Raw genomic sequence first — 13,976 nt, forward strand, 5'->3', positions numbered from 1 at the left:
AAGGTGAAGAGCATGCTCTCCTACCAAACAAGAACCCTTATGAATTTTATGTGCCTGAGAAAATGAAACAACTAGTATATGCCACACTTGAAATGAAATGAAGACACAGAAAAACTTTTATTTTTTCTTTGGCAACCCTAGAACAATGTTAGTAGCCCTTTTTGTTTTTTTGAAATTTTTTCCTTTAGCAATGAGATCAAGCAATATAGGCCCCTACATAATTAACAAGGGTTAGGGCATCAAAATAGTCAATAAAATTTGAAATATTCCTACAACACCACTATTAGGACTTGTTAGAAAGATAATAAACCAAAATACGAAAGCTTGGAAATAAAAAATGTAATCTAAATGTTGAATTGAGCAACTAAAATAAGCACAATGATAGTATTGGCTGATCTAGTATCGTGCAATACTTTCCAATATGATTGGGTGATACTTTTGCCCAATACAATACTATGTATCAAATAGTACGATACTTTTCTTGACAACAATATGATAGAATACATAATACCAGTATGATAATGAAATTGGCTTTATATTGTATCCCTTCATAGAAAGCATCATACAATCATAGAGAAAGTATCATACAATATTATAGGCTGCACAATTAGAATACAAACCTACAAATGCAAAAAGTGATGAAAAAGAGCAAAATAGAGCTAAGAAATGATGTCCAACCCCATGGTGGGTGCCAAAAATGTATACCAAATATAGGATACACTTCTCTAAGACATTCTATCTAAGGGATCTAATAGATTAGGAACCTTGAATGGTGACTTAGAGCTCCCTGTTTATGACATGCAAGAGCTATAAGAGTGTGGATCTCAAATGAGCCTAATATGCAACCCTTAGAAGGTGCACCATAGAATGAGAGATTCCAAGACAAGAGTAAGTATGCTACTATCTAGGAATCACAAATGAGATGAAATGCAAATGCAAGCTAAATGAGAGATGTAAGAGCTAAGATAGGGGATGTAAATCCAAGCTAAAGCTAACAAGAATAAAAGTATTACAAATCCCTCTAATTAAGTTATGTGATCTAGGCTAGAGCATAAAGGAAACTTAAGCTAAGAATGCCATGAAGATACAATTCAAGTAAACCAAGTTAATGCAAAGTGGGTGCAAAGTGAATGCAAGATGAGTGCTCCAAAATCACCAAGAAAACCTTCAACATAACAATAGAATAAGTGAACAAGATATGCGAGAGTTAGGAGAGAGCCTCCTTTTAAAGAGAAATGGATGATAGAGAATAAGAATCAAAATCAAGGGTGGAGAATGAGCCTTCAGTGATCATATGCACAAGAATCTCACCTAAGCAAGATAAATGGACATGCTTAAGAGGCAAAAGATGTGTGGAAGAGAATTAAATATTCTACCCACCTTGGAAAGTGTGCACCTCGTGTGATACAAAAATGTCTTTAAAAAAAGGAATAATGGTTTTTCATGTGCACACTTAGGATAAGTGGGATTTGGGAATTTTATTTAATCAAAAGGGAGCAAGTTATTTTAATTTAATAAGGACTTAGGATAAGGTGGTCAAACCATAGATTATAATTGAATAAATAACAAAGTGATGATTTGATCAAGAATAAGCAATGGATAAATTAAGAAAAAATGCTAGAAAGGGGGTTCATAGTCTAGATGACCATTTTTGAGTGATTACACTTCTTTCTTGTAAGTGTTCATAATTTTCTATTTGGCCTTAGATTGCATTATCCTAGCAATGTCCACGAGTCTATTAGGGCTCAAGAAACCCAAATTAATTGTCCTTGAATGGTTAGATATCATCTTTATCTCCTACATCATAAGTTGGCTTAGCAGTAGACAAGGACTATGAATACGCTACCTGTTCTTTCCCCTCGCTTACAATATTTTTCTATTGTTCTTTCTTTCCTTGTTCTCCTTCCATATTCACATGTATTTTAGTTATATCTACTACTAGTACATGTTATTGTTCTATAGTAGGTACATTCACTTTGTTAGCATCATTCATGACTTGTATTGTCCATGCGTTCTCTAGAGCATGCACCAATTCCTCTATAGTAATCTTGAACTCTTCTACAACATCTAAGATGGGAAAATAATGTTCATCCTTAATTGGTACGAGTTATCTCAGGACCATCATGTTCATTCTCTTCTTTTCCTTATTCATCTAGTCCCACAAACTTCTTTATAATAGCCTCTATTTCATTTTGGACTGATTGAGATTCACCATTAAGTAGCCTTGTCAATCTTTTCTTTGCCTTGAATGTACTTTTGGTTTTGTTAATAATCTCTTTGATTTGTTCCTTTTACATTTTTCGATTGAAGTTAAATTAGGACATAGTCAATCAACTCTTTATCTTGCTTTAATCCATTAAGCAATCTATCCTCAATCTTGTTGTACAAGGACGTGGGGATCTATCCCTACAACTTAATAAGAGATTTGCTCAATTTATTCATACTAAATACAACTACATCATTAATATTATTTTTATCCTCTTTATCTACTTGTCATAATTTTTCTTTACATTAAATAATATGCCCCGCTTTCTAACTTTATTCACTATTTCATCTATAGAAATTAATTACTGACATAATAGGCTAGAAAACTTTCTTGGTTGGGAAACCAATCACCTTATATTTCTTACCACTATTCTTCAACCCTTCTAGCCATCATCTAATTTAGTTCCTTTTGTCTCTTGACTCCTTTCATCACCCATGTACTCTTTGTTCTCCTTTATATTGGATACAATCATTTAATTGTACGTTGTCTTTGATGTTACACAAATGTCAAGTATATACCGAGCAATCAGTGTATGTCAAGCTCACTCGGGAGTCAAAGGATGTTGTAGTGTATGATGAGCATCTCATTGTTAACCAAGTTCGGAGCGAGTGTTAACCAAGTTCACTCAGTCACCAAAGGTAGTTTGCAAGAAGACAATGTCTACTGAGTTCACTCGGCAGTCAAAGAAAAGTTGGCATGGAATGAGTGTTAACCAAGCTCACTCGATTACCAAAGGAAGTTTGAAGGAAAATCATTTCTATGTTAGTGTTGACTGAGTTGGGTTAGCTCACGAAGGATTTTCCTGCATTAGTTTTGTTGGTTCATTCTAGCTGACTCGTGAGATGAATTTCATTTATTTGAAATTGTATTCAAGCTGACTTGACAAGGTAAAACATATAAGTATAAGGTCAATTTGAGGATTGAATTGTAGTAAGAAGTGGAAGAGAAGAAGAAACATCAAGAAGGTGAATTAAGAATTGTCTAAGCTGAAAAGAATATTTTGATCACAGAGGATCAAATATTTAAGCTAGAACAAAGATCTAAAATTAGCAAATACAGTTTGCATCAACATTCAAGTCATATCATTGTTACTCTCTAATAATTGTAGTAGTGACTTAAATCTCTTAGTAGAGTTAGCTTAACAACTATTTGCCAAATCCTCTAACAAGGTGGCATTTCTAGATTCAAGTGTTTAAAGACTTCTAACAAGGCCACTCCTATTAGTGTGAACTAAATCCCTTAATAAGGTCACACCTAAAAATGTGTTTTGTAACCTTTAATAGGGTTGGCTCCTAACAACGCTTACTTTAGAAGAGTGAAAAACAGTAACTAGTTGCAATTGGTGATTTTTCCCAAATTGGGTTTCCACATTAAATCATGGTGTCTCTTGTATTCATATTATTTGCTCTATGATTTTGCAACTAAGTTAAATAAGGTTAATCAATTAAACATCTTAAGAAGAGATTATTTTAGTGTTTTCTAAGTATCAATATTTTTAAGTTTTTGTGAAGTGATAGTAAATCTTAGTGTTTACTAAGTGTTTTGTGTTAACTAAGTTTGGTTTTGAATTGTATTGACATCTTAAGGGATCTTGGATTTTTTTTTGTGGTAACTGATTCACCCCTTCCCTCTCAGTTACTCCTCTTATATTTCCTATAGTTCATTCTTCCTGTTTATGGTAATTTCTCTACTTTGGTTATCTTCTTTACCTTGGTAGGCTCATTCTTGGCAAACTTAGCAAGTTTCTCTTTCCTCTTCACTAGTAATTTTGTATAAGGAGAGGATTTGTCTTATTTTATAGTGGTGGCACTTCTAGGTTTTCTATCAATACAAGCACTACACTCATTACATAAACAACTTCAGCTTCTTCCACTTTTGTCATTGTTGCAAATGTGCCTACTTTTTACACTTCATAATTTGTTCTTGTCATATCTACCATCTCCTTAATGAAGCCTTTTTCTAATGAATATTTTTGTTCTTCCTTTCTTATCTTCTTCTACACCACTAGTTATTTTAATTTACCAAAGACTTCCATAACCTTCTCATCAAAAGTTCCAAACCTAGGAACAATTGGATGTACTAGTTTTGATAGTAAATCATTTGCATAGATTGTCAAAATATCAACCTCTACCTTATAACCCATAGACATGACCCATGAGGTCCTTGGTTTAATTTCTTCCATGAGGCATGTATAAATATCCACCACAAAACAAATTGTATCCTTGTGTTTTTCCACTATTTTAGATGGAATTCTCTGCCTTTGATGCATTTCCTTTTGAAAGTATTTGAAGTAACCCCATACTTCACTTGTGAAATTATTTCTAATAATCTCAATGCTATTCTTGATTTGTATAAATATCAATATATCAATAGACCAAATGATGTTTCCAATTCCAAGAAAGAAATTTTGGAAATAAAAGAATAACCCCATAAGTACCTAACTATATTTGAATGGTTGTTGCTTGTCTTTCTTTATCTTATCCATGTTGAGAAACAATTTCTCTCTCATTTATTTACATAAGTCATAATCACCATCTTCCTTGATTATTCAACATGTTGTGTAAATAGTAGATCCTACAATGCTATTCATTCAACTAGAGTGATATACTTTGTATCTAATTACTATTACAATAAACTTTAGATCTAGATCAATTATGCCATTGCCTATCATCGCTCATTTATCCCATTTAGATCTATTCAACCAAGTAACTTCATCCTATTGTAAAGTCCTTAATACTGGTACTTCTCTAGTAACACAACCTTGTAATAGAATGAATAACCTTCGTTTTGATCTTGTATGGTTGGCTAGACTACATGAACTAATCATGCACTCTATTGAGAACATATTTAACTTGTTTATCATAAAAATCCTTTTTTTTTAAATTGTATAAATGAAAACTTATTTGAAACCCTCTTATATTACTCCTTCGACACAAGGTTATCACAAAGTTTCTCAAACTACTTGAAATGTAATGTCCCCATTCTGGATGAGTTAATTATTTATAAAGTTATTGATAAAAATATATATTACAAGGTAACTTTATATTTAATTAAGTGATATATCTTATAAAGTCATTAAATAAAACAATGTTCTAGAGGTTGCTGGAAGGAGCAGAGAAATAATTTTAAAAAAAGAGGCCGACCTATTGAGGAAAAAAGAATAAATAGGCATTGAGGGCTCATTGGCTATCATCGAGATTTATTATTGATTTTTGTTGATGTGCGTTGTGGAGCCTAGGGTTTCTCCAGGTAGTCATAATTGGCCATTGAGAACGAAAACTCTCAATTGGTATGCAATTTTGAGGGGTGAAAGATCACCTGAATTATTGTAGTTGTGGGAAGGATATTTCAATCCTTTCACTTGTGCTTAATTGCTGGTTTGGAGTTTCAAGTGGAGTTGCACTTTCACCATATATCTTCAACAGTCAATCTCTAGTATCTGATCAATCCAAGTTCTTCATTTTAGTTTGTAGTTGTAACAAGTTCTCAATTGTATATAGCTAGTTAGGGTTTGTCTGTAATGGCCATATCATAATGTTTTGGTGCTGAAAATTTCCATATCATTTGGTTTTCATTGAATGAATACATTGGCACAATTATTTCCTTATTTCAGCAATATACTTTAGCAGTGTATTAAATTTAGGGTTTTGTTTAGTGGCCTATTGGTAAGGGTCATTACAGTGGTATCAGAGCAGGTTTCCTGCCAGCCTGATAGGGTTTATCTAGCCAATTTACACAGGGAACCAACATAACTAAGAATATGGCTGAGAGATGTTCTAAAAGCCCATCCAGAAGTGTGTGAGATGATGAGACTTTACAGCATCAGGAGAGGCTTCTACAGTCAATAGAGGCAAGTACACATGCAATGATGGTTATGATGCAACATTTGATTGGGGAAAATAGGAGAAATAATCATGATACTGACCAGGATGACAGGAGCATAGCAGGATCACAACATAGGACACGGCCTGGAACAACTGACAGACCCACACGTCCTACATTTAGGGAAGAAACTCCAACACACACACCTTATGCTATGGTAACAGATATTGTAGATGAACTTCGACAATCAAGGAATGAGTGGGATTCATTACCAATATATGTACAGGATGGGTGGACATTTGATAGGTACCTGAACTACAGAGTTGCCAAGCAGAAGCAGGCAGATAAACACAGTGAGTTGCAACAAGTCACCAACAAGTTGGTATTACCCACATTTGATGGCAGTGGAAAAATGATTGCTCATGCGTGGATTCATAAGGTGGATACTTTCCTATCTCTGAAGACTATGACACAATTTGAAGCACTCAAGTATTCCACTTTACACTTAGATGGGGCAACACATGATTGGTGGACACATGGCCTGATCACATTGCAACACAATCAGATAGCCACTTATCAAGAATTCATGGATAGATTGATAGAAAGGTTTGATAAAAAAAATCTTGAAGTTTATTTCTGGGAGTTAGCCCAATTGAGACAGTCAGGAAGCTTAGAACAATTTATCAATGACTTCCAAAATCTTGTAGTGATGTGCCCGACATTTCAAAATGGAGGCTAGTCATTTTATTCACAGAGGGATTAATTGAACCACTCAAGGGGTGGGTAAAGGCTTTTGATCCTCCTACATTGCAGGAAGCCATGAAGAAAGTCCGCAGTATGGAACTTGTTGCTCCAGCAAATCGGTTTAGTTCAAAGGGTTCTTCATCATTTAGAGATAACAAAGGGGAATTCAACAAGGGTAAAGAGAAGGTTAGTGACTCAAAAGGCAAGTCAGCTGTACCATTGGATAAGGAAACACTTAATGACCTACGTAGGAAGAAGCTATGCTTCTTTTGCAAAGGTCCTTATGAGTTTGGTCATGATTGTCCTATGAAGCCTAAGGGGAAGGCTTACCGAGCGATGTGGGCTTACTATGAGGGTTCAAATTTAGATAGCTCAAAGCACCATGATGACGATCCTAATGGGGTAGAGGGTGAACAGGAGATAGATAGTGCTGAGAAAAAAGAGGCTCCAGAGCTACATTTATAGGAGGCACATCTATCTAGTATTCAAAGAGAGGGATCTTTTAGACTCTAGGGAGTCTTGGCAGGGCAGAAGGTTATTACTCTATTGGATACAGGTGCCACACATAATTTCATTGATGCACGATTTGTGGAGAGGCGTGGACTCATTACTGAGGATTTCGAAGGATTGAGAGTCAAGGTAGCTGATGGATATACTCTTCGCTGTGACAGGATGGTGCAAGATCTACCTTTGCGCTTGAACAACTATGAGTTAAAAGCAGACTATCATGTGGTCAACATGGGCGACATGGACATAGTACTTGGGATGCAGTGGCTACATTCTTTGAAGGAGGTTACTCTAAGACTAGAGGATATGGAGATACGGTTTGAGGTGGATGGCAGGACTCATGTGCTGAAGGCTATTCGTAATGGTGATGTCAAGACTATCTCACTTAGACGGATAGAGAGATTAGCCGGGCATAATAATATAGAGTGGGCGAGAATATGTGCCTTGATGCCTACCCAAGAAGAGCAGCATAAGACTGAATATCATCCAGATATTCAAAAATTGAGAATCAAGTATGAGAAGGTTTTTAGCGAGATTCCACTAGGCAGACCACTAGACAGAGGCATTGAGCACATTATCGAATTGGAGGAAGGCACTAAGCTTGTCATGATCACACCATATTGGCACCCAAAATGACTCAAAGATGAGATCGAGAGGACCATCAAGGAGTTGCTAGCAATGGGACACATCAGACCAAGTAAGTCACCTTCTGCATCTTCTGTTGTTTTGGTAAAAAAGAAGGATGGTACTCTACGAATGTGTATTGATTATAGGGTGTTGAATAAGAGAACTATAAAGAATAGGTATCCCATCCCATGCATTGATGAGTTGATAAACGAATTGCATGGGGCTTTTTATTTTACAAAAAATGATTTCAGATCAGGCTATCACCGGATTAGAGTTCGAGAGCAGGATATTGAGAAAACTGCTTTCAGGTGTCATTGTGGGCACTTTGAGTTTGTAGTCATGCCTTTTGGTTTGACTAATGCACCTGCCACTTTTCAGTCCACTATGAACAAGGTCTTCCACCATCAGTTGAGGAAATTTGTGCTAGTGTTCTTTGATGATATTTTGATCTATAGTATGACATGGTAGGAACATTTAGAGCACTTGGAGATAGTATTGAGCATTTTACAGAGGGAGTCCTTGTATGCCAAGGAGTCCAAATGTGATTTGGGGATGACAAAATTGTTGTATCTTGAACACATCATTAGTGTGGAAGGAGTGCGAATGGATCCTGAAAAGATCTATGCTATTGTTGATTGGCCACCACTGGAGAACCTTACACAGTTAAGAGGGTTCCTTGGTCTATGTGAATTATATCGCAAGTTTGTTAGTGGCTACTCACAACATGTAGTGCCCATGAAAAATTTGCTGAAGAAAGGGGCATTTGTGTGGACTCGGGAGGCATAGGAGTGTTTTATGCAATTCAAGGAAATAATGACTACATGCCCAGTATTAGCATTGCCTAATTTCACGAAGCCATTTGAGCTTCAATGTGATGCTTCTAGAGAAGGAGTTGGTGTTGTACTCATGCAGGACAAGCATCCTATAGCTTATGAGAGTAGGAAACTCAGAGGGCCTGAGAGATCTTTCAACATATATGATAAGGATATGTTGGCCATCATGCATGCCTTGGCCAAATTTAGAGAGTATCATGTGGGCAACAAATTTTATATTAAAACTGATCATAATAGTTTGAGACACTTTTTGGGACAACGAGACCTGAATGATCGTCAACATAAGTGGGTGAGTAAGTTACAGGCATATGATTTTGATATCACATATGTTAAGGGGACACAAAATATTGTTGTAGATGCTTTATCCCATAGGCCACGCCTCACTTCTATGATTCAGATATCAGAGGATTGGCGACACTTGATTGTAGCAGAATATGCCAAAGACATGTGGGCTTCTGCTATAGTGGAGGGAACAAAAATTGACACCAGATACACTCTCATAGATGATTTGATCATTTACAAGAACAAGATTTACTTAGTTCCATGATCGAAAGTGAAGTAGTTGATTTTGAGAGCATTCCATAATTCACCTATAGTAGGCCATCCTGGGTATTTCAAGACTTACAGGTTAGTATAGGAATGGTTCACTTGGAAGGAACTTAAGGCTGATGTTTTGTAGTATGTGCATGAGTGTCATGTTTGCCAGCAAAACAAACAAGAGCACACTTATCCAGCAGGGCTCCTACAACCACTTCCTATTTCTGACAGGAAGTGGGAGTGCATCTCCATGGATTTTATTACGGGCTTGCCTAGGGCCCAGGGGCGCGATTGTATCTATGTGGTTGTGGATAGGCTGACAAAATATGCTCACTTCTTCCCTATCACTACTACATACTCAACAACTCAGGTGGTAGAGGTCTTCTTCAAGGAGGTTTTCAGATTACATGGTTTGCCTCAGGGCATTGTGAGTGATAGGGACAACCGCTTCATGAGTCACTTTTGGCAGGAGGTATTTCGGTTGTATGGTACTGAGCTTACACCTAGCACTAGTTATCATCCATAGACTGATGGTCAAATAGAGATTGTAAACAAATGGGTGGATGGGTATTTGAGGAATTATGTGGCAAATCAACAGCGACCTTGGGTCCAATGGATATATCTCTGCGAGTATTATTATAATACTACATACGATATGACTATACAAATGACACCCTTCATGGCACTTTACAGTCATGAGGCACCTAGTTTCTTAGATTTTTTGTTGGGAGACAGTCGGGTACCCTGTGTAGGTGAACTATTACAGGAAAGTAAGGATATAGTTGCTACTCTCAGAGACAACATTGCTAGAGCTCAGAACCAACAAAAGTAGTATGCAGACAAGAAGAGGACTGAGCGTAGCTTTGAGGTAAATGATATGGTTTACCTCATGTTGTAGCCATATAAGCAATCCACTCTCAAGAAGAGTGGTGTAGAGAAACTCAAGCCACGCTATTATGGACCATTCAGGATCGTCGGGCGAGTTGGTGAGGTGGCTTATGAGTTAGAGCTTCCTGTAGATAGTAGAGTGCACAATGTGTTTCATGTATCATGCCTCAAAAAAGTGTTGGGTCATAATGTGATGCCTTATGCAGTATTACCTCCCTTGGATGATGAGGGAAAATTGATCTTAGTGCCAGAATCCATTCTGGATAGTAGAGAGAAGCAGCTTCGCAGGAGAGTAATCAGAGAGTATTTGGTTAAGTAGAAAGATTTACCTATTGAAGATGCTACTTGGGAGGGAGAAGTGATTTTGCAGCATCCAGAATTAAGATTGCTTAAGGCCAAGCAATTTTAGGGGGGGCGGATCTGTAATGTCCCCATTTTGGACGAGTTAATTATTTATAAAGTTATCGATAAAAATATATATTACAAGGTAACTTTATATTTAATTAAGTGATATATCTTATAAAGTCATTAAATAAAATAATGTTCTAGAGGTTGCTGGAAGGAGCAAAGAAATAATTAAAAAAAGAGGCCTACCTATCGAGGAAAAAATAATAAATAGGCATTGAGGGCTCATTGCCTATCATCGAGATTTATTATTGATTTTTGCTGATGTGCATTGTGGAGCCTAGGTTTTCTGCAAGTAGTCATAATTGGCCATTGAAAATGAAAACTCTCAATTGGTATGCAATTTTGAGGGTGTGAAAGATCACCTAAATTATTATAGCTATGGGAAGGATATTTTAGTCCTTTCACTTGTGCTTAATTGCTGGTTTGGAGTTTCAAGTAGAGTTGCACTTTCACCATATCATCTTCAGCAGTCAGTCTCTAATATCTGATCAATCCAAGTTCTTCATTTTAGTTTGTAGTTGTAACAAGTTCTCAATTGTATACAACCAGTTAGGGTTTGTCTATAATGTGCCATGTCATAATGTTTCGGTGCTGAAAATTGCCATATCGTTTGTAAAAACATTTGGTTTTCATTGAACGAATACATTGGCACTATTATTTCCTTATTTCAACAATACACTTTAGCAGTGTATTAAATTTAGGGTTTTGTTTAGTGGCCTATTGGTAAGGGTCATTACATGAAATGACTCTAAAACCCAAATCCTCTAGCTTATAATAGATATATGCTCTAATATCTTCGATATGAAGTGCACGACATGGAACACTAGATAGGGATCCCATTAGGTCATCTTCTGTTGATCTAAATGAATGCCTTTTGAACTCTAGCTATGGCCTCTCAAAAATATTGATTACTATTAGTGTAGCCATTTTGAAAATAATTGACTCAATTTAAGAGAAATGGATGAATGCCTTTTAGATTTCCACAACTAGGGGTTTTCACAAATAGATTTGAACACCATTTGATTTCTTCACAATATCATTGCAAACATGCCTACCAATCACCTTGATTACTGCTAATTACTTGAATAATGTTTTTATTTCTCTATTACTACTCTCTGAAATGATTATATTACAAAATGAGACCTGAGTAACTTTTTATCTACCTTCACATACAAGAATTAAATGCTCATCGGTTGGTCATAACAATACACTACTTAACTTCAAGAATATCACTTTTGATACAGTGAAACTTGACATGAATCAATATTACTTCAAAAAATCATTATGCATTTGACAATGTCAATAAGGCTTATCTCACACACTTCTAGGGGGTCCAAAAATCAATCTAACATTGTTTTCTCCACCTAATCCAAAAACCGGCTTAGATAGTTGATGAGTTATCCACATTTGATGAAGATGCATATCCTTTTAATGGTTTTCTATCACCCTTTATCACCCAAGTTTGATTCTTCTGACTTATGTCGTCTTCTTGCCCTTTTGATCATTTGACTAGTTAATCATTTGGTTTTCTATGTTGTTTCTTGACCAACAAAGTCTCGCAATGTGTCCAATATGGTGATAGTGAAAACATGCCATCTTGGTTACTCTACAAGATCCACCATTACCTCTATTAGTTCTAATTATAGAGTTAATGTCCATGTGACCATAATTATAACAATGTGAGCATGTAACATTCCACCTATTTTTGTTATGATAAGAGATTCATCAATTTACATATGACCTCTAATTGTTCTGTAGTGCCTGCCCCTGGTTCACATTTTGTTATCGTTGCTGAACTCTTTTAGAGCTAGTTTTATGTTGTTGGTCAGCAGCATTCTTTTGAGATTATCAGATATTGTGCTATAGATTCAGTTTATTATGTGATGTGATTACTTAGACTCTACATTTCATGTATGTATGACGATTATTTTTAGTGTTCGCAATTATTGATGATGATTATTACATTTCTTTCAGTTATTAATGATGATTAGTAAGATGATTTATTATCATATGTGTTTTCTTATGGATACTTACCCCGTACTTGCATGTGTATGGTGTGCGTGTTTGCTTTGCATATTTGCTTTTGTATGGCGTGTCTGATGTGGTTAAGGAAGGGAGTTGTAGTCACCTGCTAGTCGGGATCTACACGATGCACCACTTCCTGCCATTGCCTATTTAACTTAGTATATATTGTGCTTGTACATGCGTGGTTTTTATGCAGGTTGCAGGTACCGGGTATCGACTTCCCTGAATTGCCAGGATGAGCGTACCCTATCATATTATCTCAATGATAAGAGAGGGGAGATAAATTCTCAAGTCCAAATCCCAACCCTTTAAGCCATTTGTTCTAATTGAAAAATTAGGATAAGTATCCGAGTTGAGTACCCTCCGAATGCGTCAGATGACGTAATTCATGATTTAAACCTTTGGTTTGATTTTGTATGTATTTTGGCTATGATGGGTTTTCATATTTTTACCTTGTGAGTCTTTGAAGTATTTTCTATTAATTAAACCTAATTAAAAGATTTAATTAATGGTTTAATTAAATGAAAAATTAATATGGTATTTAATATTTATTTTATTTAATTAATTAAGAAATTAATTAAATAAAATAATTAAATTTGAAAATAAAAGTTAAAGGTTTAAATTTGGAATGTGACAATATTTATTTTAATAATAATATATTTGGAGCTCATTTTTAAATAAATGACTAAATAATATTATTATTAAAGCTAATAAATATTTTAGCAATTAAGTTTTGGAAAATGAAATTCAAAAGTGGAAAATATATTTAAAAATTATTAAAACATTCTAGATCTCATATGATTAAAAAATATATATATTAAGATTGAAAAGTGAGATTATTAAAGTTAGTGCATGAGATTTAATAAATAAATAAATTAAATTGGAAAGAGTAAAGTAAATATTATATTAATTATTGTGCATTATTTTAATATTTGTTCACATAGGAGTTGACAAATTCTCTAGAGTTGTCACAGAAGTTTGCACTCTAAGAATGCACAAGTTGTCTACACTTAGAAGTTAGCATTTTATTTGAACACATGGTGTCTACAACCTTAAGACTTGTCTAGAAGGTTGGAGAAGACTCATACTTGGTTGTCATGCTTCAAGCTAAAATGAAAGCTTAATGGAAGCTACAAGCTTCAAGCTAAAATGGAAGCTTCAAAGCTTACATTCATTGAGAAGGTCATATGCTTCTACATGCTCATATATTTTCTACATGCTTCTATGCTTCTTCTAGCACTTCTAGTCATTTGGAAGTTTTCGGTTGGCTTGGATCTTGGAGGAATTGCGAATGGTGGAGAAGGAAGAGATTTTCTATG

Source organism: Cupressus sempervirens, chromosome 5 (genome assembly GCF_028749045.1).
Source record: "Cupressus sempervirens isolate cs-2001-9-10 chromosome 5, ASM2874904v1, whole genome shotgun sequence".
Lineage (NCBI taxonomy): Eukaryota > Viridiplantae > Streptophyta > Pinopsida > Cupressales > Cupressaceae > Cupressus > Cupressus sempervirens.